Source organism: Lagopus muta, chromosome 10 (assembly GCF_023343835.1).
Source record: "Lagopus muta isolate bLagMut1 chromosome 10, bLagMut1 primary, whole genome shotgun sequence".
NCBI lineage: Eukaryota > Metazoa > Chordata > Aves > Galliformes > Phasianidae > Lagopus > Lagopus muta.
In genome coordinates this window covers 5,424,145-5,448,716 of record NC_064442.1, presented here as the reverse complement: position 1 = coordinate 5,448,716, position 24,572 = coordinate 5,424,145, and the positions used below count along the sequence as shown (strand labels likewise).

General features: G+C 42.8%; 1 protein-coding gene across 5 annotated transcripts in view; it reads left to right on the top strand.

The window, feature by feature from the left end:
- Window positions 1–24,572, top strand: part of MCTP2 (multiple C2 and transmembrane domain containing 2) — a 142,232-nt gene that overhangs the window by 3,792 nt on the left and 113,868 nt on the right. The window contains exon 2 of one of the 5 annotated variants that reach the window (XM_048956636.1): window positions 13,693–13,757. The exons of the other annotated variants lie outside the window; for them this stretch is intronic. The gene's annotated coding sequence lies outside the window, so the exon portion shown is untranslated. The remainder of the gene's footprint in view (window positions 1–13,692; window positions 13,758–24,572) is intronic. 5 annotated transcript variants of the gene reach the window in all.

The following is a 24,572-nucleotide window of genomic DNA, read 5'->3' as shown; positions in this document are numbered from 1 at the left end:
TGAGAGCCTCTTGTGTATTGAGTGCATGTGCTGTAGTGATTGAGGAATATCCCAGCTGCCCCTATCATGACAAAATAAAACAGTGCTTATTGAATATTTAGAGATTGAAATGCCAAAAAGGAGAAAAAGTTGCCCTCTGAAGATGTGGTGAAGTGGAAGCTGGAAATTGAAATAGCTCTTCAGGGAGGTAATGAGGCAGACAGTGATGATGCAGATGTGGGCAGGAAGGACCTCAGCATCCTCTGCTTCTGTTACAGGTGTGGAAATGCTTATCTGACCTGGCAGGCTTTGTGTAGGAAATACAAAGCTCTTCTCGAGGTTCCCAGGGTTTGTTTCTATTTTTTTTTTTCCCCACCAGTGGCAGGATTGCTCTCCAGATTTCAAAGCTGGTGAGCAAGGGCTGCCAGGGTTTACTTTTACCTGAATGGACTCCTCGTGCGTCCGGCCTAGGACACATGCTCTGGGAAAAGAGCAATGTGTTTCTGCTGTGTCTGGTGACAGGCTCCTGTTAGTGGTTGTGTCCCTTCATGTCTGTCAAATTCGCTCTCTCAAAAGGGTAGAACTTTGTTCTTTGCCTCCTGAGCTACGTAACCTCTCCAGTTTCAAATCTTTTTACTGCTCAGCTGCTGTTGACTGTTAAAAACTGGTCAGAAGCTGGAAATCTCTTGGACAAAGGGAAGTTTTAGGAACATGCTGAAGTTCAGGGTAGCTCAGGCCAGATGGGGAGAAGTAAATTCTGCCTATTAGCGAGTCAGTCTGCTTCTACATGACAGCAGCCAGCCACTGAGGGACCTCTTGCATCCCTGCTCATCATAAGTGAAGGATGGCGGGGCAGAGATGAAGGATGGGGGAGTTTTTTGTATCCCATAGTGGCCTGAGTGACCTGTCATGAATGTAAGAGTGGTGGTTGCAGTGTGCCAATGCAGCATGAAATTGTTGGAAAACGCGGTCCAAACCACATACAGCTGCAGCGAACAGAAGCCAGAAAGTGCTTCAGATTGCAAAAATCTCTGTATTTTCCTAAAACCAGGGTGCCCCACGGCTGGGTGTGCAGGGATGCGGGTGGCAATGGGTAGTGGTGGAGTTACTGTCCAAGGAAAGAATAGATGTGGTCGGTGGACATGGTGGGATGGGTTGATGGGTGGACTGAGTGATCTTAGGGTCTTTTCCAACGTGAATGAGTCCATGAGCAGTGTTTGGGACTCGCTGTCCCGCTGCCACCTGTAGAGTGGGGGATTCCCGTGGGTCCCCTATGGGGCTCTGTCCCTCCGAAAGGGCTCGGCGTGTTCTTTCCGTCCGATGCTCTGCCTGCTCTCCGGCCCCGCCCCGAGAGGCGATGCTGTGAACGCAGTGCCCTCTAAAGGGGAACCTCGGAGTGAGAGCGGGGCTGTAGGAAGCTCATGTGGCAGGAGAAAATTTCAAGAAATCTATCTGCCTGCAAGCGTTTATTAAAATTGCAAGAGGTCGGAGTCCTTGTGAGGATGCGCAGTGCCGGGCATCCCCTGCAGCATCCACAGCGGCGTCTGGTCCTGTGTAAGGGCTGGGCAGAGCTCTCTTAGCACTGCTGATCTGAGATGCCCTTATTTCACGAGCTCTGATGGAACGGTTTTAACTGTTTTGCTGTCGAACACCCTCCCGAGCTAAATGGAGCAAATCAAAGCGAATGTTCCTGACACATTAATGAGCAAACACATTAGGAGCTCCGAAAATGAAATGCCTCCACGTCACATAAATTCATTTCACAGTGTTTATATATTTATGGAAATGTCTTTGAATTATGCTCCCAGCTCTAGCAGAGATGATTTCTTCCATTACGAAGCAGGTTATGTGGTGATAACTTCTAGACCCCGATGAGCTACTGGAGCATGTAATTATCTTGTTCCACTTATTAATGATGAAAGGTCCGTGCGAATCCCAGAGAAGCTGTATGTACTGAGCTGAGTAGTTTAAAGAGGCTGTGTAAATTTAATTTGGTCTCAAATTTAGTTGCTGACTTGAAATAATCTTCAAATAAGGAATGCAAATGTTTTGGGGCGTTTAAAACTTTTCAAAATCACAAATGGGTATGGAGTACTGAGAAACTAAACTGATACAAATGAGGATTCAGGCTTTTAATTTAGGAGTAATCCTCTTGGTGGTGGAAGATGAATCAAAACGAGTTTCATTTTGGCAATCTGGGGAGGTGGCCAATTCATATCTTCTGGGCAGGAGGTCTGCAAACCTCTGTCCCCCAGCTTTCCTAAAATGGCATCACTGCATTTATGTCTCCTCACTATAATCCTGCTTCTCCAGGCTGCCATCATAATACTAATTGGTTCTGTATGTAAATAAACTATTGTTGACAGGACACTTTCGGTGATTCACATATGACTCATGGAGAGAGAGGCTTTAAAAATGACTTATCCATACACAGAGATTCCATATGTTCTAATCTGGCATGGATTTCTTGCCTTCTCTTTATAGCAAGGAATGTGTGTATGCCTATGTAGCAGGGTTATAATGTGACAATTGGTCTCGAAGTGAAACCAGGATTTATGGTACTTATTGGAGACCACAGAGGTAAAGTGAGCAGCAGTCTGCATTTAATCATCTGAATTTTCAAGTATTTCTTTTTCTTGGGTAAATGTAAGGCCTGATCCTGAGGCCTTCACCAATGGGATGCTATTCCAACCTCAGTAGAGGAGCTGTGCGTGTATGAATTGTGTTACTAGACTCCTGTGTTCTTAAGAAGCAAATGTGCACTCTTCAGTGCTTGAAAGCTTACTGGGGATATGGAGATTATGTTGAAGCTGCATTTCTGTGCTTTTTATTTTTCCCCATGACTCGGCTGCGTCATATATCCTCTTAGCAATGCTATTCATTCTTCCTGTATCTTCCTTTGGCCTCTTGTTTCTCTCCAGGTGCTCTTGGCTTTGGCACAGGGTCACTCATGTTACTCACTTTAAATCAAAATAAAATTTCTCAAAACTGCTGGGACTTTGATTAAAAGAGCTGAGAATTGTGGGTTTTCCATAAAATGCCTGGAAAATGGCAGCAGGGATTACCTGAGCACACAGAAGGCAGATTAAAAAGTCACAAACCAGTGGCAGGTGGTGTTTGTGCCATCATAATTTGCACAAGACAGTGCTGCACATGTGAGCCATAAAATGGGATGAAAGGAAGTGCTGCTGGCAATGGGTTGTGTTGATTAAACTAGAACAAAAATCTGAGTTTGGTGAATGTGGGGGCAAGGCTGGCACCTGCAGATAAAAAGGGCTGTCTGCTTATTCATGACAAAGACATCAGCTGCTCTGCCAGCAGAGATGGAGCCCGTTGCTGTGTCTTCAGATGGAGCTCTCTGGGCTAGGAGCAGTTGGACTGGTGTGCTACAAGCACTGGGCCAGGCTCCTGTCCATTGGCAGAGCTGTTGGGAAAGGTAATTCTGGCTTTGCTTTCTCTTTCCACATGAGTTTGCAGTGATGTTTGTTCTTCAGGCTGTGTAGGGAAAATGAACAAAGGCACCATATTGGCCTCAGCTGAAGGAGGATCCCTGGCCTTGGCTGCTCTTGTCTTCATCACGTTTCTTGGCTCAGAGCCTGACTCTGAAGTCCCAAGGGTGGCAGTGGTGGTGCTGGCCAGGTTCATCAGTGAGCCCTTTAGGGAGCAGCCTTTACCTGCTCCCAGAAGGATACTTTGCAGCTGCTGCTCCTTCTCCTGATGCGTGAAGGTGAGAGCATCCCTTAGCAGACCCATGTCAGCATTCAGGCAAGCATCTACAAATGTGCATCAGCGAAAGGTAAATGATTGTGTCATATTATGACCAGTTTCTAGAAAAGAACTTTGAGTGAAACAATTTTTTTTTTTTTTGCATATGATGAGTATTACATTATTATCCTGGTCATGTGAAACTCTCATGCAGATTTAATCTCTCTGTCTTCTGATATGGAAGATTTCAGAAGGATGGAAGGGGAAGATCCGTCTCCCCTATTAATCATAGAATAGAATCATAGAATAGCTTGGGTTGGAAGAGACCTCAAGAATCACCACGCTTCCAATTGGTTCTTTTCTTAGTTTTGTACAGAATCCCCAATGGATTTGCTAACAATAAAATAAGAAAAAAATCAACAGATATTTCCTAAAGCTGTCTCCCACGTCCTGAGTCTTATGATTGCAGTTCTCTCCATTGTGAGGCTTCTGGCTCCTTTTCTCCTGATTTTGTCATGTGTGGGCATTTGCTATGAAAGACAGTAGGTAATTAGAGAGTGTTTGAACTCTGTTGGCAAAGGAAGGAATTGTGATGGGAAATTTGAAATGTAGGACATGGACAATTGATAGAAGGATTATTCAGTTGTTTTACGTGCTGTTGCTTACTGCTTGGAAGCTGAAGGGAAGAGCTGGGTGTGTGGTTGCTGAGAGGTGAGTAATGTGTTTACTGAGCAGCAATCTGCTGTCTTCCAGCACATCTCAGCTACTTGCACTTGCTGGTTGTAGCCACAGAAAGAACTTGAGGTTAGAGTGCACTTGAACCCTTTAAACACAAAGGAAGATCGTGCCTCATCTCTTTAAACAAATTATTTAATAAGCAATATCCTCAGAACAGATTGCACAAAATAGCTATTTGGGTCAGACAAAGAATTCCAAACCAAAACTCACTCCTTCTCAGGGCCTAGGGGTTAGCTGGGAAGCACAAACTCAAACCTGTTTTTTGGGACAGTTTGAAGAACCTGTGATAGATGTCCTGGAAATATTTTGTCCAAAGCATGAGCTTAGAGCTGCCCATAGGGCTCACTGTGTGCTGAACAGAAATAGCAGGATTGTTGCCCGGGCTGATTGATTAATCAGATACAATCTTTGGTAGAAATGCTGTTAGAATCCAATGTGTGTTTCTGGGAGATATCTCAGTGTGGGCCCCAGTGTCCAAGTGAAAACATGACTTGCAGGTGCAGCTCAGAGCTTGGATGACCTCCATTTGTTAGCAGGTGGCTGTGGTTGCTGCTTCACTTCACATCCATTGGAGTGAATGGGTAAAGGTTACTATTTACAGTGATGGTTATGGGTTCCACTGGTGGAATCAAGATGATAATTCTTACTGGAGCATCAAGCCTACAGATACACAGCAGCTTTGTTGTCCTGTTCAGTGCATGAATTGTCAGGTTCTGGGAAGGTGAAGTGTCCTTCATGGCAGGTGGAAGAAATTCCATCTGTTGAACAGTGGTGTAGGTGAGTGCTGACATGGGAGTAGGTGAGAAGGCTAAGAGGGAAGTCACTGAGATGAGTGATGAAATAGCAGCTTATTGAAATTCTGTTGTCTTCAAAGGGGCAAGGAAGTTGTATGGTCTATTAGGGCACACGTTTCCCACTGCCCTACAAATTCTTCAGGAAAATATAGCAAGTAAAGGGCTGTTATGGTATTTTTGGTGCTACTAACATTTTGCATTAGCACTTGGTCTGGACCCCTTCTAAGAAATGCACCTTGTTCTGGTGTTCAAGGTATTCTTAAACCCTCTTTAAGACTCCTGTTCCGGGTGAAGGAAATCAGATTTCAAGTTGTCGGAGGGCTGGGCAGGCAAAAATGCAAGTATACCAATGAAACCCTGCTCTTAAAGGGGAAAATAGGAGAAAGATGTCTTTGTATTGTTCTTGTGTATGTTCTTTAACAGCTGAACAGCTGCTGTTCTTCGCATCTATTGAACTCATGATGGGAGTGTATGGGCTGTTGCTCGTCCCTCTGCACCATGATATTGTACAGTGTGCATTTATCTTTGATATCCAGGTGCTGTGTTCCTGGAGGGAACCTTGCAGCTAGCCCAAGGACTCTGCTTTTGTCTGTCCACCCTTACAAGTGATCAGTGCTAAAGAGAAAAAGCCTTTTGAGGAGGGCATCTTCAGAAGAGGCTTTTAGCAGTGCTCTGAATACCAATTGTTTGGGGAGGTGAAGAGCCAAATGAGTTGCCTGGATTTTGTTGGAGCTTTGCTGCGAGGCTGTTCTCCTGTAGCAAAGCAGTGGGGCCACCTAAGAAGACCCTGTTCACCATGGAATGGGCTCTGTGTGGGCAGCTTTGCAATATTTATAGAAGGGGTGCTGGAGAAAAAGGGATACTGAGTGGCAAATAGCAGTTGTGCCAAAACAGGTGTGGATAAATGAAGTAATTCAGAAACTCTTCTAGGCTTATTTAGCAGCTTCTGTAGAGCTTGTCTGAACACAAGCTTCAAAGTGGATCAGAAGGTGAGCCCAGTATGATCTAAACACACAGATATTACTGGAGCTGTGCTTTGTTCCAGAATCTGCTACTGGCCTGGAAGGAAGAAGGTATTTGGAGAACATATTCCATGTGTCTTTGATTTTCTGTGAAATCAAAGCAGTGATACCAGTTACCCATGTGGAGATAAGCTGATAGAGAGATTAATTATACCAGTAAAATAATTTCCATGATCATCTGTGGCAAGTTTCCCAAACTAGAATATTGAAATAACATTTTCAGTACATATTCATTTGATCATGCCTCTTCCCCTCTTATGTCCAGAAATGCAAGAAGCATCTCTTTTTTTATTTTTTTATTTTTACTTCCATTTAATTGGATTACTCATCTACCTCCACAGGTATGTGCCTCGGGTCTGGTTCTTGCTGACAACCAAACCAGTGGGCCGTTACACAAGGTAGATGGAATCCAACATCAAAGGAGGGAGCAATTTGGGTTGGAGTGGTGCCAGCAGCTCTTTGTGCTTATCCAAATACCGGCATGCACAGAGATTTTTCTCATTGCTGCTAGAACTTGTTGCATGTCAAGTAAATCTTTGCTTGAGAACGCAGTTTTCTACCATTATGTGAATGGAAATGGTGGTGTGGGTCTGCTTGTAGTGTTGGCCAACTCTTCACATTCCTCAGATCTACCGGCATACCAAAATGAAAGTGAGTGTTGTCTACACATAGTTGTTTTTTTTGTTTTGTTTTGTTTTGTTTTTAGCAATGCCTCAATATGATCAGTTCTTCATCTCTTCCTGTCACACAATCAATGAGTAATTAATAATGATCATTGCTATAATGTGGAAGGAATCATTTGTCTGGAGATGTGAGTAGAGAATTCCTGCTGAGTTCTCCTAATGAAGCTATTGCTGCAAAATAGCTTCCAAAACATCTGTGAAGTTCCCTGGAGAGCCTGCTGGAGATGGGGTATTGCAATTGTTTGTGTGGCTCTGATGTAGACCTCAAGAGCGTGCTCCAAGCTCTTGACCATGGTAACCTGCAGGCAGCGTCCCTGTGGGAGGGTCATTTGCTGTGGATCTGGACCACTTGCCCAAACAGAAGCGATTCCTGTATGGATGCTGGGAAAACTGGAAAGTAATCCAAAATCCACTGAAGTTCAAAGGAGATAAATGTCCTCTCCAGCACCCGAGTGGTGTGGGTTTATTCTGGAGAGCTCTACAGGGCTGAGTGCAGCTCAGTTGCAAATGATGACCCTTTGGTTTGTACACTGAGTTAGATGTCCTGAGAGAATTGGTTACTGTCTTACTTCTGATATCCTTGTGGGAAAACTGTCTTTCTGTTCTATTTCTCTGCAGAGGAGCTTGGGAGCAGAGGCAGAAGGGTCAGCTGTGTTTTGTTCCTTAGTAGAAGATGCGCCCAACAACAGCTGGGAAAATCTGCTCTAGGCTGGGCACAGCTCAGCCCTTAGTTTTCACATTTGGGAAGTGGGATGTTGCTACTGCTGCTTGAATTACTTTGTGAGTTACTGGTAAAGAACGACTGGAAGAGAAGGCACTGTTTGAGTATTGCTTAGGTGCCAGGACTTAATTCCTGTGATTTCTCCCTCCTAATGTACAGGATTGAAAGCTCTGTTGCAATAGTGGGCCGTCACGTAAAGAATCCATAGTGCAATTCATGGTGCAACAAGTGCAGGGTCAGTTTACAAGTGCAGCCATTCACAGGGAGTCTACTAAAGCAGTTTGGGACCTGTGGTGTGATACTGGAAATAAGAGTGCTGGGATGGGAGCTCCCTGTATGTCCCATGGTACATTTGCAGCTACTTTGCTGTCACATCGAGTGCTCTGCTTTCATTCTGTCCCTGGCTGCCTTTAACCCTCCTGTATTTGCTGTGCTGAGACTCGGCTTTTCTGCCAGCCATGGGACAACGTGTCCCTACAGTTCAGGAGGTAAAAGTCAGCCCTTGGAATGTCTTTTCCTGGGGGCCTGCATCTGTAAACCCGGCTCTATAAAGTCAGCATTTGGATATGGCTGTTCCCAGCATAACACAGAGTCAGGAATGCCGGTGTTAGTGCTGGGTGTGGATTTGCTACTGTCTTTTTTTTTTTTTTTTTTTTTTCCAAGGAGAAGATATTCTTTATTTCCAGAGGCAAACCTTTCCAAAGCTATGAACACGAGAGCTTGCTAAATATTAGCTTTCAAGGCTTTAAGTCACAGTGTTTACTCGAGTTACCTCTTCTTTAAGTCTATATGAAAGAGTGTTGTTTGCTCAGGCATACTCCTAAAAGCCCCAAGACACGGCTCTGGAAGGAGGTATGCAGCAGCAAATGTAAATATTGCTGTCCTTTAAAGCTGGAAGCTCTCAGAGTAATCTATGGAAGGAAAATAGCAATGTGAAGGAAAGATTTCATAACATTTGGAGGTGAAAACTGTGGAACAGTGGAATTAGTACAACCCTGAGAAATCCAGTGATATTGTGAATACAGCTTGACTTGGATGAGGCTTGGCCCTGCAATTGCAGCTGTTCTGTGTTGCCCTTTGCTGTCACCAAGGCAGTATTTTCCCATACCCCAGCCTGAAGCAGCTGCTGTGAGCAGCTTTTTGGGACTTTGCTGGTCAAACTATGCTGTGGGACAGCAGCTGGGAGCAAAATACTGCTCATAGTTAGCAAAGTGGTTCCCTCCCAACTTTTGTCAGTAACTGGTGTTGTTTTTTTTCTGAGCTCATGGAACTGTGAGCTGAAACTCAGGTGAATTGGAGAGGAATGTCACAAAGGAGTGTCTAAATGCAGTGCAAGTAAAAGGACTTGGACAAGAGCTCAAATACAACATTTACAAACTTCTCAGTTCCTCCACATCCGTGCAGATATTTGGTGGCCAGAATTCACATCGTGTGTGAATGCTGAGCTTACTGAGGAGCTGTATGGAAAGAACAAATGCTACTTTTCGTATGTGTCAATGGACAATGCATCCAATCCTGCTTCTTTTTTGCCCTGTCTGCAGGAAGCCATGAGCATCCTTCCCACCGCAGGGCTGGGATGTTGATAAATGGAACCAAAGTGTTTCCAAGCTGCAGCAGAAAACGTCGTGCACGAGTTAATGCGTTAATTGTGCTTATCCGTGTGTTGCATCTGAGGCTGTGCTGTCCGGATGAGGGAAGGGAGGCAGAGGGACTAGCCGTGTTCCTGCGTCCTGCAGATGGATTTATGGTTTCCCGATGCCATCTGCTGGCACGCACCTCACACATGCATCCTAAGCCCTTCAGCCTCTCTCTCCCGTAAGGTGCACCTCCCCGTGTCTTTGCAGGTGGTGTAACCCCAAACCGATCTCCCTTGCTGCTTTCTTGAGCTTTGCAAATCAAATGCTCCCTGCGGCCAAGCACCTGTAAAACCATTCTGTGATCCCTGCCGGGGCTGGGCTTTAGTTGGGTGCCCGAGGGCTTTCCACACCTCTCTGCATGGTGTAATGCTCCATGGGAGCAGATCTGGATGCAAAAGGAGCTGCAGCTGTGTTGGTTTTGTAGCCATGTGGTTTCAAGGGCACAGGTTTTTCAGGTGTGATGGTAGCGTCAGTAGAACTGGGTATGGGTAAGGCTGTAAGGATACTGATAGGAAGCTTTGGGAAAAATCAGTCGCAGAAAAAGGAAATCTTTGTTCCTTGAAAATGGGCTGACGGAAATCCCAAGTGAATATTCAAGAGACAGAAGGATATGGGGAAATTCCTCCTGTTCTTGTCTCTCAGCGGTAGCTTGTGGTAAGGAAAACTGCCCTGGGACAGCAGCATCAGCTGTACACGTTTGTTGGCTTTGCTGCTATTGGCACTCATGATAGAACTGCTGTATATCCCATGCTAGGACTGCTGTCTCCAGCACAGCATCTGTTGTGGAATGATGGATACTGCAGGAGAAGTGATCTCTGATGCTTCCTCAGAGTCCAAGCAGGCAAGACTCACTGCTTGTAAGCTCTACTTGTGTGCCAAAGTCATGGCTGTGCTTGTTGTGTATTGCACCATTCTGGTGAGCAGGGTCTCTGTCAAAGGAAAAGCTCACTGAATTCTTTTCTTTTAATCTCCCGGAGTTAAGAGAATCTTTCACCTGAAGAACAACAACGACAACAACAAAACAAAAAATAAAACAAAAAAACCCCAAAATAACCACTAAATAAAAAAGACTTGTCATCTGTTACAGTTCATGCTCTGCACTTTGACTTGGGTCTGGATTTGCCCTGGCCTCCCTTCAGTTCTGCCTTTAGGGAACTTGAAACAGTTAACTACAAATTAAGTTTGGAGTTCCTGACACCTAAATTTGAGTATGTCAGGAATGGGTAGTGGCAAGACCTGGCTGGGATCTGTATTAGCATGTTTGCAGATATGGATCAGAGGTTGGAAATCCAGTTGTCTGAAGGATGAATGAAGAGGAGAACTTGCTAATCGAATTTTCGAGGGCTGCAATGCAATAAAGCAGGGTAACTCGATGGAAAATGTAATCAAGCTTCCTAGTCTGTTTTCCTGCTACATTCAGGCTCCAATTTTTCAGCCCTTATGCCTTCCTTTCCACGTGGACTTGAAAGGAAAGGAGATGTCTATGGGCATCCATGAGGTCATTTAGTGTTATCAAACAGGTCCAGCAATCCTGCTGGATGGATCTTCCTGATGGCTCTTGCTCGTAACTGGAAGCAGAATTTAAAGAAATGCTCCATCTTCAGACTATTACTGGCATAGATAATTCCAAAGTAGAAGCATAATGCTGGAGTAGAGAGGAAGAAAAAGATACTTTCCACTTGTTAGCCAATAAGTGGCTGAAGTTGAAAGGCATTTTCCATCTTGCCCCTGTGTAACAAACCTGTTTTTTTTTCTGTGTTCCAACACTTGATTTTGTGGCAGGGAAAATTGTTAATCACATTCATGTTTGTGAAAGGAGTGCATCTGAATGTAAAATGTTTATCAGCAAAGAGTAGAGATCACAGCCCGTAATGAATGGGATGTATATTTTATTGATGTGAAGCAGATGTCTGCCCACAGAGTATATTGCCACCCCTTGATTGGATGTGAGTGTCTCCTTGCTTAAAGCATGAGAGCTCTTACTGGAAACAGGAATCTGAGGTATTCTGGCATCTTTCTTGTAAGATGAAAGCATCTGAGCAAGTTCACAGCCGAACTGCAGGTGTTGGCTTTCTGCAAAGGAACCCCCAGTGCTTTTCCTCCAAAATATGCAGTGTAAAAACACCGCAGTAGTAATTGATGCACTGCTTGCCTTTTGAGTTTGAGCCAATATTTAACTCTGAAAGTAATAATGAAGAATTTGGGTTTCTGTAATATTTCAGGCACGTTAGTTCTGAAGGTTTGGTGCTGTGCCTCAGCAGGAGGCTGTGCACAGTACTGCTGATTGAAGACTTAGGAGCTCTCTGCAGATCGTTAATTCTTCCAAATTCTTTCTAAAACTTGCTGCTGGCTTTAATGCAAAGCAGTGTGTAGCTGGAGCTGCCTGTTAACAGTAAGCTTTACCTTTCAGGGAGAATGACAAACTGCTACCATCTTTTGGGACAAGAGTCCTCTAGGATCAAGCTTTTCTTGTTCCATTTTAAAGGCAATCTGTATCTACCTAGCTATAGGGATGTGTGTGCATCCAGCGTGTTACACTGCACTATAAGGATGCTGTAAATTCTTCCAGGCTTTACAATAAAAATAAATATATGACAGTGTCTCGTAGGGCTGGTGGAGGTGCGGATGTGATCATAGCTAAGGAGTTCTAATGCTTTTGCTGTTTTGCTCGCACATCGTTGCTCTCAACGGCCACGTAGTGGCAGCAAAACCCAGTCAGGTTACCCCGGTCATAGGAGCAGTGGAAGGAGATGTGAGCCTGTGACTGTTCCCGATCCTTTTCCTGCTGAGGATGACGCTCTGCTTTGAGAGTTTTCTTTCAGTCTGTTCGGTCATAATTTTACTTAAGGCTTCAGGCTCCTGTATGACTGCATGCTAGAGTGAAACAATCCCATAACCAAACCTCTGAACCCTGAAGCTTAAAGAAAAAGCAGTAAAAGGACAATTTAAATACAGATAAGGAACCAAAGCGTGGCGGTGAAGGATTGCTTTCTTAAAGCAGAGGATTTATCTAGAGACCAGGAGCTGGGTTTCTTTATTTGAAGAGCTTTGGATTCATAAATCAAAAGGGACTCTCAATGTTTGAATGTTTCTTGCCTAAAAAGTGAACAAGGTAGTTACAGGAGGAGCAGACTGCTAAGCAATAATCAAGTGAGAAGTGAGGCTCTGGAAGGAGAGCATCATGGGCAGAGCATTTGCACAAAGGAATGGGGCCATACAGGAAAGCAGGGCAAGATATCAAGGCATATGTGAATTTTATAGCATCTACTTTTTTGTATTCCTTGCAAGTAGGTTAATGTGGGGTAATTTATTGGTTTAAAGAGGAAATAATATAGCACAACTTAATAAAACAGTTCTTGTGGAACAAGACAGATTCAGCTCGCTGTTCTGTGTTTATTCTGCAATAAAGGGTATCAGGAGCTACAGTCGTACAGATGTGCTGTACCCCTGCAGTATGGGCTGCAGCTTCTGGCTGTGGCTCTTCTATTTCTATATTAGAAATGACAGTATTGCAGTTGAGATGTATTTATCCTGAAGGTAACAGCATTTGGATGAAATAAAAAGCACGTTGCCAATTTTAAATTTTTCCTTTTCTCACTGATCATTTGATTTTAAGAGAAATAGCACAGCCCCAAATGGGTTTTTATCTCCTGATCTACAAATCTTTGTTTCTCTCCTTGTCTAGAAGAAAAGGATTTCTTTGCAAGGTGGTATAGATAAAGATTATTCACCTGTGTCCAAGGATGAACACAGGACCTTGTCATAATCCTTCTGAATTTCCACTCCATATGTGCAAATTACATACCCTAGCATGAAGTTCATTTCACAGCATGTAGCTGTTGTAGGGCTAGACTGACCATGACAGTGATCCCAGAGCCTGAGGCATTTGAAAGAATGTCACACATTGGAGATATCTTCTGAAAGGCTTATGTTCAGCTATAGAATCATGACCTATCTCAGGTTGGAAGAACCTGTAAGGATCATTGAGTCCAAGTCCTGGCTCCACCCAGGACCACCTGAAAATCAGACCACTTCCTGAGAATGTTCTGGGTATCCAGTTCCTTTCTCATGGCTGCCGTCCCTCTGCTCCCATGGGCTTTCTAACAGCCTTCTGGCTGCTGCCCATAGCCTGCTCTGAGCTGAGGAATTTGAAATCAATAGACACTGAACTTATATGCTGAAGTCAGATTTTCTGGCGATTATTTCTTTGAGGATAACGACAAGTGGCTTGTTCCCCATGTGAGCTCACTCTCAGCTCTTCTCCTGCTGCTCTTGGGATATACAAATGCATACAGTAGGTGGTGCAAATACACCAGACCACGTTCAATACATTCTTATGAATAATAAAAGTTTCTTCCCCTTACACTGTTCCTAACTCCCAAGCTTCCTTGTATTTCCCTGCTCTCTTTGGAGATGAGGCTTTCAGCTCCTGCTCAGTGCTCAGCCAGCTTGGCAGTGCTGTAGTACCAGTGGTTCAGGTGAGTTGGCAATGCACCTCCCTTTCCCAGGGTCCTGTTCAGTGTGGCTTTTTCCCTGAATATTCCCAGATCCTGTTGTTTGGTCTCATTCCTGCTTGCACATGTTCTCTGAACCTGGTTGTTTGCATAACCAGAAGCATATTTCCTGACTGGCGTGCAGCCCTGGGGTTTATTAGCTGTAGTCTTAAACGGGTGTGAGTTGGTGCTCAGAGCTGTACTCGTGCTTCGTGTGTTCTGCTGCTCCGGTGAGTTTAACTCTTAGTCTCACTCAGAGTTTTCAACCTGATTTAATTGCCCTGTTCTATTCCTGGTCCCGAATATTGCTGCATGTGGAACTCACGCAGATATGATTCCCACAGAAATGGCCGTGTTCCAGCATGGATGCTGAACGAGGCACACCTGCCAAAAATGCAGAGCTACCCAGAAAACGACATGTGCCAATGGCTTTACGCTCTCATGCAGGTGATGCTCCAAATGGGCTTCTACTTATCTTTCTTGAGTATGAGTGGTTTTTTGATTAGGACAGGCAGGAGGCTTAGTGGTAAAGACAGCAAAAACAAGCAGGGAGCACTAATTAGCATACGGTAACAAATACTCTGTTCATAATTAGTTATAAAGCAATTCCTTTTGGAGATAAGAGAAGAATCTTTCCCTTCAATAACAGCAGTCTTTCTGTGGAGCTCAGATGCTATGATCACCTAAAGGGCAGACTAATCCACACTGGAAATAGGACACATCCAGCTGTTACTTTTACATGCAGTGTAATCCATGGTCTCCTACAGCCCAAAGAAATTAATGTGCCATAGCAAGACTGTGACGTGCTGTTTGCCCATCAGTGAGATGCAAAGGAAGAGTGGGGGGAAATATTCCTTTCAGTGGGAGGACAAGGAGGTGCTCCCATTAAGTCTGTCTCGTATTGCCAACACTGAGGAGAAATTTCTTGATTTTGTTTTATAACTTCACTAAATCATGTAGGAGCATCAAGCTTTGAATAAAGAAAAGCACGGAGGAAGAGAGTGACTCAAAGGGTGATCTGTCTTACTGAAAGCAGAGTTAAGCTCTGTGCACATACTGTTCCTCAGACTGTTTTCCCACCTTGTAAGGTTTATCCTTGAAGTCACAACTCACTCATGGCTACGGGGGAAGCGAACTTTGTAGTCTGCACAGGATGTTTGTAGCATTTCTGGAGGGATAAAAATAACTTTCCCAGTTTTAATTAGTCATTTTAATGATAATTTTGGATCTGTGTAATGACGTTTGGCAGATTCCCAGAGATGTTGTCTGTTGAACTACCTGTGCTATAAACAATATTGTCAATCTGTGATGCTACTACATCAGCTGGGAGATGTGATGGATTGGAAAAGAAGCAGCGTTTTCCTTCCCATTGTTTGTGAAATTCAATCTGTGCAGCTTTGCTTTTAAATTGCTTGATTCCTTGTACGTGGCATTTCCTAGCTGTTGAGGTTCCAGGAAATTCCTATTAATATTGAAATGCAATCTTGCAACTCCTGTTCTTTCTTATTAATGGGAAAACTGCACTCCTAGATTTAATTTCTCTGTAAAAACTGTACTACTCAATTTGACATCTGAATTTTCCCTTTCTTACAAGTGAAAAACAGGGGGATTGAAGGGAGAAGGAATAAGTGGCTATTTGGGTAGGCCACAGATCACTCTGTTGGCATTAAGAATGTTTATGCTGTATCAGATGTTCTCAACATTCCACTCTTTAAAGAAATCTATGTATAATACTGTGCAAAATATTCCTAAGGGCAAATGGAGTGTTCCATGCTGGTGTGTTGTTTTGCCACACGCTATGAACCAAAATTGGGAAGTATTTTATACTTGCGCTTCTCAGACGAACACTTCTCTTCAGACAAATTAAAACAATATCTAAACTTCAGGAAGGAATTTGACTTCAGGTAGGAAGCGACTTGCTCTGTCAGATTCCACGTCTGACCTAGCTGCTGCTTTCCTATCATTTAAGAGCTAGGGCAAGAGCAATAATTGCAGTAGGGGTGTGATTTGGAGAAACCATAATGGTACCATGGGACTTGAAGTGTCATCAGTGGGTTCTCTGTGTATGGCTGCTGGGAAACATTGCTGCTCCCCGGGTTATCCACGTCACATCCTCCTGCTGGAAGTGGCCACCTCAGAAGCCCTGACAGGGACATTCCCATGTTGGGTGAGTATGGGGAGAGGCAAAGGGCAGGGAGAAGGCGGAGTTCCCTTCTGCTGTCACCGGTGTTAAAGATACCATCATCAACACCAATTTAATCTGTTAGTTTTCTGAGGTGCTGTATTCTGTAGTTTGTAGTTTCTTGTGAAATAGAACTATAATGGTCCTAAAGCACTGAAAGAGTTTTTGTGGCTTCTGGGCTTGTAAGACTTGCAGATATCCCTCTGGACTCATCAACTGTTGTAGGTTTGCCTGTGACTCCAAGATGGAACACCATCTATTTACTTTCCTAAATTAAATTTTAAGTTGTTTACTGGTAGGGGGAGAAGAACTTACGCAGAAAACAAATATGTGCTTCCTTTTCCCAATATATATCCCTCTTGTTCTCATAGTCCCTATCTGACTTTCTGTATTACTTGTGTGTTATAAAGATGAGAGTCTGGAAGTATTCCCAGTTTGCTTCGTTTGAACACCACTGTAATTACAATTTCAGTCCTGGCTTTCAGCAGAATTGAGCGTCTCATCTCTTGGAAAGGAACATACACAGGAAAGCAAACAAAAGTACTTACCAGCTGATGCTGGGGTGAATTGCACTGTTAGAAGTTCAAGGATACTGAGAATAGTATTTGGTATTTATGTGGCTGTTTGGCATGTGACCTTTTATAAAGCTACTCATACTTGTATTTTTATATATATTTATATTTATTTATATTTATATATATTTATATATGTTTGTGTAGCTTGATGAAGAAGCTTGGTTTCTCAAATCTTTCTTGATCCCTCCAGATAAACTTCTTGTTCCCTCTTAGCAAATGGTCTGAGTTGGTTCCTGTCTTTCTGGACTCTGCAAAATAGTTCTCTTTTTACAAAACATAAGCAGAGACAGCACATAGTGAAGGCTGGCTCCCAGAAATGCTGTGACACTGTGACATTGTATGCCGAGGATTCAGAGAAAGCTTTGGTCTCATCCTGTTGCTCTAGCTTGGTTGTGTCACAACTTCCTTCATGAACCACTAGGTCAGTTTGCAACATGGAAATGCTGGCTGTGCTGAAAGAAAGCTTTAAAAGTTAGTGTGGGTGAATACTTTTTCTCCAGAACTGTGAAGATCTGGGTCCCTGATGTCTACTGAACTGGACAGGCAACAGAGTCCCCTTCAGTTGTCTCCAGGATTTATCCTCCAAGAGTGTGACTTTTACTGAGTTGCACTGCAGGGAGTTCATTAACTTTGTAAAGCAAACAGTGCCATCTTATGCTTGTAGTACTGTGATGAAATTTGTGTAGTCTGTCCTTCCTACATTCACAGAGGGCATGGTGAACTTGCTGAAGAAGGAACACAGCTTTTGTGAGGGTATTACTTGCAAATGTCTCTTATCAAATCTGAAATAGGTTGAGGTACCTACAAAATCTCAGAGGAGTTAGGCAGCAAGTGTTTTCCTACAGTGAGAAAAATTGTGGATTTGAGGACAAATCCCATCCAATTTGGCTTTGTTCTCTTTCAGATATTAATAATTTCCATCAACTTAAGATTCATCAAGGAAGTGAATGACGAGGTGCCTAAATAATGCACAGCCATGGAACATCTTGCCATGTGATTTATGGAAATGCTGTAATAATGCATGTATTATGCTAAGCATTAGAAAGCCCTTTCAAGCACCCACACTCAGCAGCCTGTGTTTCTCTTCCTGTTTTCTTCTGCTCCATGTATTTTTCTTTGCTTCAGACATCCTGGATGGTAAATGTACAGGCATAAAAAAAAATATATATTTTATGGTAATTAATTCTGTCCTATAATATTTGACTTGTATCCTTGCTCAAAGAATAGCATCATTTCATTCCCAGCTTATTGATGCTTGCGTATCTCTTATCAGAAGCGCTGGAGTTGGATGTATGAAGCACCTGGCTGTCATTTCTGGCTGTTACCTAGAAACATCACTCAATTTCCAGTGCTCTCTCTCCCCTTTTACCCACCGAGTCCTCAGGTAAACTGTTTACATTAAAACCTTAACAGTAACCTGCTGGGTTTATCAGGATGGGTGGAGCGGAAGCAAGCACGAAATACATTAATGTATGCTTATTTTATGTCAGCCTCAAACTGCTTGACACAAGGATTAGGCATTCTTTAAGGCTGCAGTACTATAAATTTCTCATCTGGCACTTTGGTTTATAGGGGCTGAGTGGCTGTGGTGATCGTCTATAAACAATGCAGACATTTGGAAGATGAATTTTAATGAGTACTCTCAAAGCTAAGTGCTCACCTCTCTCTTTTATGCCTCAAATTTGCCCATTTTTTATTCTTACATCAGAGGGATGGCCTGTTTTTTTTGAAATTGTCTACAGTCAGGGTGGATTCTGTCAAACCCAGAGGAAAGGGAATGTAGCACGACACACAGAGATGGGGTTCTCACCTGGCCTTGCTTAAGTGAAGCTTTAAGCTCTCAGCCAAAACACCTGGACTTTTTTAGAGGTGGGATTAGCATTTTGCATTGAGGAATTGTTTCATTTACTTCTGCCTACGCAGGAGACTTCTGTGTTTCTGTCTGCAAAATTTCAACCTTGTTCTAGGAAAGGCTCCAAAGTAAATTGGAGCAGCTTCAGGGGCTGTTTGAAATCGTAGCAGCTGAGGCTGCCCCAGCACTTCATGCTCCTCCACCCTGTGCCTCTGGCACCACCGCTTTGCAATAAACCCAGATCTTCACCTTCCCAGAGAAAACTCTGCTCTGCGTCACTGGTAGGTTTTCCTAGGCTAGAAAGTAGTCCGACCTGCTTTAAAATAAGCAGGAATGAGAGAATGAGAGCCTGCTGGCTTTGCTGGGAAATGGGCATTTACCAGTTATTGTAACTCAGAGTTACTGTTTATGCTCTGAGGTGTGTAGACTGATGAAATAGGAAGAACACAGCTAGAATAACTGCTCTTGGGAACTGTGCCCGTAGATGCAAAGTTAACCATTCCTAAAGCTGCTGAGGACAATTTCCCCAAACTTCCAGCACTGTGCAATTAATCAGACGCCTTCTCTGGGGTTTCCACTTTCCTCAGCTCTAATAAACACTAGTTCCTGCCAGAGGCAGCACAGAGAAATTGATGGATTGATGAAATGATCCAGTACCAGCAAATCTATAGCTGTAAAAATAGCCAGTTATTCTTATCATTTCCTTGTTCTGATACAATTTCCTGCCCTCCCACCAAGCTGCCTTGAAGATTGCCTGGATGACAGGTCTGCTTTGAAGATAGTTATACCCTCTGCAAAGCAATGTACCTCTTCTCTTAGAAATAGCTGTGTTGAAGAGCAGTGACTGGGAGCAGGGTGAGAAGCTGAGCTGATGTCAAGAGCCTTTGATCACATTTGGCATGTATCTGGGGTGGGTAGTGCTTGTTCTTAACATTTGTGGTTGTATTGCACTGAAGCATAGGAGATGTTCTTTGCTTGAAGAGTTCTACTGTGCCTTCTATAGATGTAGTGATCTGCAGCCTGCTTGGAACAGCTCAGAACAGGGACGTGGGGACCACAGCAGCAAGCCACTCCTAGCTTTGTATACCAGCTAGTTTGGGTATGTCTCTGCTCAGCAATGGAGGAAGTTGTGTGAGTTTAACAGGGTTCTGGTAGTGTTGTTTTTTTGTTGTTTTTTGTTTTTTTTTTCCAAAAGTGGATTAATGAGAGATTGCAACTGCAGCCCTGCTGATGGATCTGAGAGCAGTGATGTCTAGCATGTAGCGGTGGTGAGCAGATGGAGTTGGTTACCCCTTTGGCATGTACAGCTGTCCTTGGTGTAGGAAGCATGATGGCCTTTAGTACTACCATAAAGACCTTTGGGGATCTATGTGCTACTAGGTGTCTTGGACAGCTGGCCTTTACAAACTGGTCGCCATCATCAAACCTTGTTAATTTTAGAAGAGCTCAGTTTTAGTCATCCCTAGGTTTTAGATTATGGAGAAATGACTGAAATGAAAAGACTAAACTGTGCATGGGTTGGTGTTATTCAAAAGTCTGTTTGCTCATGGGAAATCACTTGGAGAGCCTTGCTCGGTAGTGCTCTAAGTGTCTACACTGAAATACTTGTTCTCATCCAGCACCCTTAAAATTGTGCAGTGCATTCAACACCTACAAGTGTCTGCAAGGCAAATATCCTTCAGTCAACAATTCTAGTGAGTCTGATCAGTCATTTCCAGAAGATTGTTTAATAAATATGGATAGAGTCTGTTGTGCTTCTAGTTTTAGAGTCTGGATTTAGATACCTTCATCATAGTACCACAACACCTTATTAGGTGGTGATAAATGCTGTAATAGAAGGGATATTCATTCATGTCTTCATGTCAGTTTTGAAGGACGAACAGCTTGTTTTCTAGCTATTAAATACAAATAAATACAGCTGAAGTCTCTTGTTAAAACTTTGGCTGTGTGCAAATTTTCCTTCCTTCACCTACCCCAGCTCAAAATTTATGACCAAATGCCAATTCCTACAGAGGCAGTTGGAGGCAGGGATGTGCTGTACTGAACATGCACTTCTCTGAAAGTAACCATTATGGAAAATACTTGGTACAATCTGGTACAGAATACAGCATTTAAATTCACTTCCCCATTCCCTAGTTCCAGAACTTGTCTCGAGCACAGTGTATGACTCTTCTGGTTTACTTTTCCTTGTCCTTTCCACAAGGATCAATTGGACAGAGGAGATAATATACACCAAGAATCTGCTTTTAATACTCTTTTTTTTCTGCTCTGTAGATGTGGGGAGAGGAAGAGGCTTTTCAGAAGAAATGCTACAAAATACTGAATAGCCATATTCTTCAATTTGCCAGCCCTGTATTTCTTGTTTTCGCTGCTTGTAGTTGCTTGTGTTGGCGGACTTCTTCAGACATAAGAACATAAGGAAATGAATATATATTAAAAAAAAAAAAAAGAATGGCTGAAAAGAGCAAATATCTCTGGGCTTCAGTAGATGTGTTCAAACCATCTGCTGTTCATGTTTATCAGTGCTGAAGGTTGCAGTCAAAGTCAATTTGGTGATTAAATAAACTTTAGGCTAGAGATTGCTATGGGGTAAAACAATCTTTATATGTTACTGACCAGTGCCTTTGGTATTCTGTTGCTGCTACAATACAATTAATGATGTGTCAGTTGTAAGTTTTAACCTGTAGCTACCCTTAGGTTTAATGTTTAAAGCTGATAATAAGGTATGAACGAGGCAGTTTAGTTGGCATCAAAGCAAAAGTGGGTTGAATATGAGAGATGCAAACTTCTGTCAGAAGCACTCAGAGCTCAGCAGGAGCTGAGACCACCTTCATCCTTTCGTGGCAAGATCTCTGTGCTTTTTGAAGCACCTATTGAATTGTAAAAAGAGGGAAGGAAGCAGTGGGTCACTGATCTCCACTGACTTCAAGGACCAAATACTTCACTGCAACTCTGGAAATAACGCTGAGCTGAGAGCTGAAAACGTTCTGGGCTCCGTTTTCCTAGAACAAGGAGTACCAACAGAACAGCCAAACCAAAATATGTCACTTACCTTTTCCTTCCTTCCCAAATACTTTGTTACTGAAAGAATCAATATTATATTCTATTCCTGACTGTTATTGGCTTTTTATAAATATATATTCCTATGTAACTTTAAGCCAACAATAGAACAAAGACTTAGCTCATCAGTTATGTTAATAACTGCTTCTGAGATGTAGGAGGATGAGCTGATATTGGTGAATTGCTTGGAGATTCGTGGATGTAGCTCCTTATTCTGCTCCCTGTGCTTCAGTTGTAGCAGTTGTCAGCTGCTCTCAGAAGCACGTGGATCCAGTGTACAGCTCTGCACTACTTTGGGGATGAATCAAAACATGACTTTTCAAATGTTATTGAAGTCTGCTGTTTGCACAAGAAACAGTCCTCTGCATCACTGCTCAGTGAGCTGTCAGGAAAATTACTACACAGATAATAAATTATAAGATCTGTCACAAAATGCAGCATGCTTGAATGGTTTTCGAAACTATTAATAAATCCTGAGTAGTTGGAACAACTGTCTCCGTTCTTTCTCACCAGAGACAGCTGATTGAGATGTAGTCAGCACTGAACAGTTTGACTTGGTTGAGTTGCCCTCAGATACGGGCACGTGACTGAAGAAGAGGGAAGAGGAAACTTGAGATTCTAGTGGTCTCATTTCTTGGAAGTTTAAACTCAGGTTTCAGCATGCAGCATTTCCACTGTTTGGGCAGAAAAATGGCCAGGGACAATGCTTCACCTCTGAGGTGAATCACGGTGAGTGGAAGGTATGTGTTGTTCAGGAAGGGTTATTCAAGTTGAAAGTGAGTATTCAAGTCGTAACTGATTACCATTGTTCATATTCTAATCCCAAACTACCAACAAGTGTAAGTGTCCTAAAGTTTTGAGTATGTTTGTGTAGTTACTCAGTGACTTGCACTTTGCAGCCTGTTTGGTTTGCATTCTGGGAATGGCTTAATGTTTGTGGACATGGGGAGCAAGCACGCCCTTGGTCCTGCTCCAAGTTCTGCCTGTAAACCAGGTGCTCAGCTGCACTTTAGAGACCTGTAATTCTGTGCTGGGGTCACCAGGACTTCTTGGTTTTAATTGTTCAACTCTGTAATAAAAGAAATAAAACAGATGAGTGTTGCCATGTGGTTTTGAAACGCCTGCATCGGTTGTGTACCTGAGGGTTTTTGCCCTAGGCTAACAAATGTCAAAGCAATCTGTTAAGTAAACTTCTGCAAACAAGTCAGTGTTGAATAGCTGGGTTCAGACAGTTGCTTAGAAGCAGGCTAAGGAGATCTGTAGAGGTTCTGGTGGTGACCAGCGGTCATGGCAGTGAACACCTACTTGCAGATGGGCAGGAGACTTTTAGAGGAGTAACAACCAATCTAAGTTTTGAACCCCCAAAACTTGTATTACTACACACAATACCTGCGAGGTGAGGGAAAAGGGTTTTTTAATGCAGATGGAAGGACTACTTTTTCTTGTGATTGGCTTTCCTTGTGTCTGATGCTGCTTCCAATTCCCTTCCTTGTGGCCCTGGAAGATGTGCTGTTGGAAGCAGTCTACACAGAGAGGTGGCCTAGATGTTAATGCTTTACTTGTTGCACCTCAAGATTGAAAGATTACAGCTGAATTTGTGGTTTTGTGTTGAACTACTCTGGACAAGTTTTGTTAGCAACCAATTAAGTTATATTTTTCCAGTAGCTGTACTGCAAGGAAAAAAACAGTGAGGGAGTAAAGTTGCGTTTCTTTTCTTTGTGGAGCTTTTAAATAAAATAAAGAAATAAAGAGGTTTTATTTCTTTCATGAGGAAAAATGAGACATTTTTACAAAAGACAAGTCGAATTTGATAAAGCCAACTGTAGGTTTCAATTATATATATTTTTCCTCTCTTCTCCTAAAGGAATTGTTAATGCCATCCTTAATAACATCTAGAGAAAATCATTTGTGCGTGTGAAGAGAAAGTTGTGCTGTGGCTCATTGGAAGTTATCCACAGAGCTGTCTGGAAAGGTAATATGGAATTTTTAGATATGTATGTTTTAATTTTTTTCCAGTTGAAATGGTTATCACTGTATTTTTGACTGTGCATTCATCTGTTCATGTGCTTTTTACAGCAGGATTTGACTGTTTGCGTCAAAGTTCAACACTAAGTGAGTTAGTAACAACTGATGTGGTAGCTCTTGATGGCTTCAAAGGGCATTGAATGCATTCATAAAACATCCTCAGGTTGGCTTTGCTTATGTTTTACCACTGTCTGTACCAGAGTTTTGGTGATCCTTTATAGAATCATCATAGAATGGTCTGGGTTGGAAAGGACCTCAAAGATCATCTAGTTTCAACCCCCTGCCACGGGAAGGGTTGCCAACCACCAGACCAGGCTGCCCAGATCCTTCCAAAGTGTTGTCTTCCTTCTTCCTTTTCTCCACTTGAATTTGTTAAAAATGAGTAAATAGATGTGTTGCTACAGATAGAAGATAAAGGCAGAAGAAACATTCTCAACAGTTCTGATTTCTTGCTTGTTGGTAATAGTTATTTAGATAGCTGTGAATATGTAAAATAGAGGAAAGAAGGCCATGAATAGATTAAAGTCTCTGTAGGAGCTGAAGAGCAGTAATGACTCGGCACACACACCAGCACTCACAGGAACCAGAAAGCAGATATGGCTTCATGCTCAGCATCTGCTTTACAGTGAGACAGAGACGTCTTCAGTAAACAAGCAAAACTAACGCTTCTGTGGGACAAGTTGTCACATCCCATATCTGTGATGAAGTTCTCATTTTGGTGGATACTGGATGCAAGAATGCGATTTTTGTATTTCCATTTTCCTCCTGGTGCATACAAGCACACTGTCACAGGTGTGGCAGAGATGCTGGCAAACAACTATTGATTTTTTTGCCTCTCCAAAAATGGAGAGTCTTTTCTATTAGGTGGCCCTTGAGCATGCTTAGCATTTTGCTCTTTTGGCTGCAGTCTTTGACAAAACATGCATAGAACTGTTTTTATGATATGCATTTTGTGGGAATTACAAGTTTTTTTAAGGACTACATTGTTCTTGTTCCAAACTCTCACCTAATTACCTAAACCTGATGCCTTTCTTGTTTTAGATGAAAAGACAAAAAATATTAGTGGTGCAAGTCTTCTCTCTGCTTTCAGCTTAGATAGTTGATCA